Source organism: Dermacentor andersoni, chromosome 3, assembly GCF_023375885.2.
Source record: "Dermacentor andersoni chromosome 3, qqDerAnde1_hic_scaffold, whole genome shotgun sequence".
NCBI classification, from domain to species: domain Eukaryota; kingdom Metazoa; phylum Arthropoda; class Arachnida; order Ixodida; family Ixodidae; genus Dermacentor; species Dermacentor andersoni.
In genome coordinates this window covers 98,807,196-98,813,717 of record NC_092816.1, presented here as the reverse complement: position 1 = coordinate 98,813,717, position 6,522 = coordinate 98,807,196, and the positions used below count along the sequence as shown (strand labels likewise).

Below are 6,522 nucleotides of genomic sequence, written 5' to 3'. Positions count from 1 at the left end.
AATTTAGTGCTGCGAGGGGACAATTGTCTCAACCGGGGAGAGGGGGATTATGTGTAAACGTTGTGTAATATACGTGGAATCCGCATATTTGTAATTACCTGTATGTACCTTACTTATCTAATAAAAATAGAGGTAAACACTTTTTGATTCGCCCTCGTAGCTGACCACCCGAAATTGGAGTGTCATTTATTCAATTGAATGCGCTTTATTGAGAAAAAGAAAGCTGCTAACTTTTGTCTCAAAATTCTTTTACGAAAACGAAAAAAAATTTTATATTTAAAAACTTTCGCTGTATTGTGTGCAGACAAGAGCGATAAGCCCATAGCGATAATTTTTATGGTAGACATAGTTCATAGCTAGCCCAAGAGAAGCATACAGATTCCAATCTAGCCATCGAGAGCTCTCCACATGGCGACGTGACAAAAAGCAGTATCTGCAAGTGGATAAATATACCTGCAAAGCTGCAAAAGACCGTCTACCTGCAGGAGTTCGTTAAAAAGCAGCAAGGCGTACATGTGCTGCGGCTTGACATCCAAATAAATGGACTGTTGTGCCTCGTGCAACGCTTATCGGTCATGTGATCACTCTTGCGCACCGAACAGCCACAGAAGGAATCGGTAATGTGTCCCTACGTGGCAGGGACACATCCATCACGGCTACATCGTCGATAGATCAAGCGCGGCGTCATATTATGGAAAAGAAGCACGGAATGGGAAAAACACTGTAATTCGTGCACAAGGGAGCTGGTATGCTACTGGCTGGTTCACGTATAAAAGGACCCTGAGATTTCTCGTAGACTCATTGGTGTCTCATCTAGAGAGCTATTTTCGACTCCCAACATGGTAACGTCTAGCACATATCATGTTTTAGTGGTCTGAATTTCTACCAAGGATATTTTTACAAACTTCGTTCCATCTAAAAAAGCTTATAGCCGCCATCTTTCTACTATTGTTAAGACATTGCCAAATAGAAAGCCTCTGAAGCATTGAAGATGTTTGATAAGGCATTCTCCAGAGCTCTAAGTAACCTCCTTTTATTGCCTTTGGTTATCTTCTTTACACTGGACGAAAAACAAACTAAATAGTTCGCAAAGCTGTAAATTTAAGCTGTCAATACGATGTCAATTCTGAAAATATAGCATATTATCCTAGTCAGATGGCAAGTCTAGCTGAGAATCCACAGATATGCTATACTGGCACTGCTGCTTCTTTTACTGCCAGCTCCGTGCTTGCGTCCTCCTCGTTCTGGCAACCTGTGCCATTGCCGGCTACGCTGGCTACCCAGTCGGCTACTCTGTCGCTGCTCCCGCCTACGCTGCCTATCATGCTCCACTAGCCTCGGTGTCTACCGTTCACCATGCTTCCGGTCTTGGCTATGGTGTTCCCGCCTATGGCTTTGGAATCGGCAGTTTCGGACTCACCTATGGGCATGGTCTAGGTGGTCTCGGCTACAGCACCTTCCTCCGTAAGAAATGTGAGCAAAACACTTGATCCTTCCCTTTCTATAACATTTTCTGCTCATCCGTTCATGGGAAAATTTGTACCACTAAAATGCTTGCTTCAAAAATTCCAAATACCTTGAAAGACCTTAAGAGACCTTAAGATATGATATGATCTTATGATTCTAAAGTACTCAGTGGCGGTAATATTAGCAGTCGGCTCAAAATCGCATCATTAACAAAACGTCTCCTGTCTTTACTTTTATGTGCGCTATGTGTATTGATAATAACATTATCTCAAGCGTTCATATCTACTACTATATTAAAAACTTCACAATTCGAAAGGCCAAAATGGCCTTGTTATTTCGTTAGGTCAACGTTTATGGAGGCTTATATTTGTTCGTATGGTTCGCACTTGCATTGTATCTCCATAAAATCTGTTGTTGCTTTTTTTTCAGAAACTCAACACCGGCAAACCAGTGACTGTGGCAAGAAGGCTTGTTATAATATCCGAGTTGAAATAAATCGCTATCCAATACTTCCTGTTTCTTTTCCTCTGCAAGCGGCACTGCTTCTCGAGGCAAAGAGCCTGCAGTAGCAATGTGAAATATGTGATAACGGTCTGGCATTGGTACCACTTGGCTTTCTTTGCAAAACCTCATAAGACACGCATAATTTTGGTAGGCTTTGGGTTCGCTCAAGTAGCGAATGAGGTAATACTTACATAGTAAACGATATTCATGTGTTTAAGTTGTAGTGCAAGTATTTATGAAGCTGTGCGTGCTCTTCACAACCATTCTTTGAGACGATAGCCAGGAAGAAATTTTGTAAAAATAAGAAAGGAACCTTTATAGAGTTGCATAGAAATTTAATATCTTTATTGATATCAGAAACTTCTTCTTCGACAAAGAAGAAGTTTAAAAATTGTTGTTTTTGTGGCTCGCTGTGGCTAGCCGTAGAAGAAGTAACACCATATTTATTTCTGATGGTGTTATTGTTTGCAGTGTTTACAGTTTCTTACACTGCCTGCTTCTATGTAAACACGTAACTTGTCTACTGTTGTAGTCTGACTATAGGTGCCGTCAAAATATTATTACTCAGGAAGCGACTGGGCTAAGTAGCCTAATGCAATGGAGCAATTAAGAAATCCAGCAATCCATATCATACGAGTGAAGAATGATTACCGAAACAATGAGCAAGACGGCACTTCACTTGAACGATGCCACTTCTGAATCCCCAGTAACTGCTGCCATTTCCTGCCTCTATAAGCCCGCAAGTTCGCACATAAAGTGGTGGTTAAGATCATTGGTGACACGGAAAAAATATTGACTTCAGCAAGCCCGGCACGTGTATCAGGAACTAATCCTCTATAGACGTTGCCCTCGACAAAGACATCATACTGGTTGAATTGTGAAAGCCCCGATTCTTTTTCCGTGGGCTTCGGCTCGGACACAATAATACCACTTGTGAAGTCTGCACTTATAGAAGTGGAAGCGAAAGACATTTCGATGCTCAAACATTGAGACACTCTATAGCGTGACGTTTCATTCCAGGTCATGGTATTCGTTAATGGCCATCTGCTCAATGGTACTCGTAAACCAGAAGCTTATCAGCAGTTCTTATATATTTTATTTATTCGCAGTACCTCTAACCATTGTAGGCTCTATTACGCGATGCTCCACCAGGTATCCCATACCATAGCCTGGCTCCGAAGACCCTAGCCCTCTAGGGGCGACCAGCTTAGACGCGTGTGTTTCGTGTGCCCTAAGTGGGCGGTCGTTCGGTTTCAACTGGGAGCGAGACAGAGCGCCGCCAGTAAGGCGTTCATTATACGACTGTATACCTTAGCGTTATCTGAATGCTACACCAAATGTGAGCGGCGTGCACGAGCTGAAGCTCTGACAATTCCAGGGTTGCGCAACAGCATCAGGGAACGCGGTCACACGCCGCAATACGGAATGAAAGGCTCCCAACGATCGTGCTACCAGGGCAATGCTGCTTCGGTGCGTTTAGCCGCTGAAAGACACCCATTGCAGCACGACCACGCACGTAAAGTGAGCCGCACCTATTTGGCGTAGCCTTCAGAGCCCTAGCAGCGCGTTGGTGTGCACCCGCCGCGGATCGAGAACCCTCGGCGGGGCCCGCCAGCAAAAGGGCTGACCGGGAGAATAGGAAATAAGTATTCAACGTTCATGTCGCTCTCCGAGAGCTTCTGTCCGCGTCTTCTACTGCCAACGTGAGCTTGAGCAGACAGGATAGAGGGAACATAAAACATTTTCCTGAGCCAACGCACATCCTGAAATTTATGTCAAACGAAGCGTTCATGAAGTGGTTATTAAAATGCTGTATATTTACCACTTTCGTTCCTGCCTCCTTGGCGTACAAGAAACAGGTGCGCGCATGCTCTGTCGTGCATCCGTGCTATGCGTTCTCACAAATATTATTTAGGGCATTTTCTTCTTCATTTCTTCTTATTGTTTTTTAGAGTAGGCCAATGAACCTGGGAAAAATATCGCGGTCCATCTTTAGCTGAACGATGCAGTAGCATTACCGCTCTTCTGCTCAAAATACGGCGTTTCCCGCATTCCACGCGTGTGTTCTATAAGACCATGCTTTAATTATCGACCAGCCTGCCATGATTAATATGTCCCTGCCGTGTCGTCTTTCGGCATGTGCCATTTGGTGCGTAAGAGTGATCCCATAGTTGATAAGCGTACGTAGCACGGGACACAACCACGCACATTCATTTAGACGGGCTGACGTAATGCGTCTACACTTGGTTGCCTTTTAACCAACGCCTGCACATCGATGCTCGTTCGATCTTCTTACATTGTGCAGGTATTTTTGGAATTAAGAGTGTCTGCGTTTTTCACTGCCTCGCTATGTGGATACCTTGTGACTACCAAATGGGAATCCATATGCTTCTTTTACCTCAGCAATGCACAACATTTTCTATAAAGATTATCGCAATGGGTTGATTACTGGTGGTGCACACAGAAGAAGGAACTGGGTAATTTGGGAATAAAACGTTTTTTTTTAGATGAACGTCGTATTTTGAGACAAGAAGCAGCTGCTATTTTTATATAAAGCGATTTCAGTTGTATGAATGACACTGCAATTTCCATTTGTCGATGCTTTATGAAATATTAAGGCAAACTGCAACTCACAACTGCAATGTAATACCTCGATGAAAGTATTCAGATGAAAAAGAATATAGCGCAGAAACGAGAGCCTGGAACGTTATATAACCAATTTCCTCCCCGCTTGTTCTTCACTCTACCACTGCCCAGAAAATTAGTGCCCTGATGGACCAGCGGGGCCATGGCAATAAGCGCCAGCCGACTTACTGAAGATGCCGAGATGTCGACATACGATTCTGTCTACTGGATTGATACTGTTAGCCTGACTGTTCCGTATGCTAGATCGGTAGTTATTGCACCAGCCTAATCTGGGAATTGTTGAGAAATTGCTGAGCTCACGCCTGACCACTGTAATTGGGAAAGGCGTGTGCAGCATCTGTACACTTATTGATCACGCTCTCCACTCACTCGTATGCGTGGTCGGTTCGAATTCGATGGTAAACAGCAGTCACAGTTTAGTGGTGTGTGGTGCACCCATAACGATGGGAATTAACGGCATCTTGCCAGTAATTAATTTCACTTTGCTTCTACAAGCCAGCTAAGCAATAGGTCCATTCCATGCAAAAATGGCTTGACAGGTCATGCAATGTTCAGTCAATAGACATGAAAGCTTTCCGTTAAGTCAAATACACAAAACTTGTTAGATACCACTCACGCTAAGAAGCAGTTTAGGGTACCATTAATTGTGCTTTGGCAGCATCACACTTCAAAATTTATTTTCGCTTATCGTCGGGAACTTGCTTTGCTTGACATGCCCTAGGTTTCATATTTAATACATTATTGCGAGCAAACTTCAGATTTGGTCACCGGAACATGCCAAGTCCACCTCTCTCGCTTTTTTCTTTTCTTCGCTCTTTTGAGAGGCTTTTTAAACGACTTAGGTTGTTCCTTTTGGGAAGACATGTATGTGATTATGCGTTTCCAATTTTTAAAAGAGCTAATTCTCACTCTTTCTCTCTCTACCTCACAACCTACGCAACAAATATTTTATTGGAATGACAATACCAGTTCAAAGCGCATGCTATGTAAGGCTATGGTGGGTTCACGGGTATCACCGGAGTCCTTCAAGGCATTGAAGCATACCTATTTGTAGGCATTTGTTACAACCAAGCGCATCTAAAGTGATTGTGGTTGTTCTGCACGCACCAAGGCTGAAGATTCACGAAATAGGCGCGCGTCAGGGAATGCAAAAGTATCGACGCTCAAAATAGGTTGCTGACGCGATCCCTCTCAGAAAACACCTCGCGAAGAACCAAAGAGCGGGAAGTGGTTATTGTGAACCTGGGTCTGTGAGAGCAACGCAGTGACAACTGGATCTGCACAATGACGGCATTAAACATTGTATGAGCGCGAGGGTGGCACTCTGATGAATGAGTTTAACAGCCCCAAATGTTTTGTAAAGGTTGCTTTTGAAGTTTAGTTTCCTATGAGGCCTCCTTTGCTGGTACCTAATATTTTGGCTCTACTTTACTTTCTAGATGGCATGTGATACGGACGGCATTGATGGTGCAACAAAACCACGTTCTAGTGCGCAATACTAACTTCGGTGTGCTGGTTATAATCGCATGCAGAAACAAAACAATCACACTGCGAATGAAAAATATCAGTGAGAAATGCTTCACTGCGGTAGCGTCATGTCAAATCGAGTACCACTAAGGTAACCGTGACAGCTATTCTAAAATGGCAATAAAAAGCCGAAGTAAGTGTTACACTGATAAAAAGAAACAGCAGTTGAGTTCATGCGGGAGCGGACGACTTTCCACAACAATCTGTTTAGCCGAATGTAACCAAAGTGTAGGCAAGCGGAGAGGATATTCTGTGGATTGAGTAACAAATCTGCATACAATTACACAGAAAGTACGTGGAACAAATACATCCAGTAAAGACACGTGATTGATAATCATTTTATTCCAAGATATTCCTTGTGCCAAAAGCTATGATCAC

The 6,522-nt window shown here is 43.4% G+C and overlaps 1 long non-coding RNA gene across 2 annotated transcripts; it reads left to right on the top strand.

Moving 5' to 3' along the window:
• Window positions 1-770: 770 nt before the first annotated feature.
• On the top strand, window positions 771-1,976 carry LOC129387236 (uncharacterized). Of its 2 annotated transcripts, XR_008614490.1 has the most exons (3): window positions 771-842; window positions 1,221-1,473; window positions 1,897-1,976. It is a non-coding gene; the product is annotated as an uncharacterized lncRNA (long non-coding RNA). The 2 variants fall into 2 exon arrangements; XR_008614489.1 differs by lacking the exon at window positions 771-842 and having other exon boundaries at window positions 859-1,473.
• The last annotated feature ends 4,546 nt before the right edge of the window (window positions 1,977-6,522 follow it).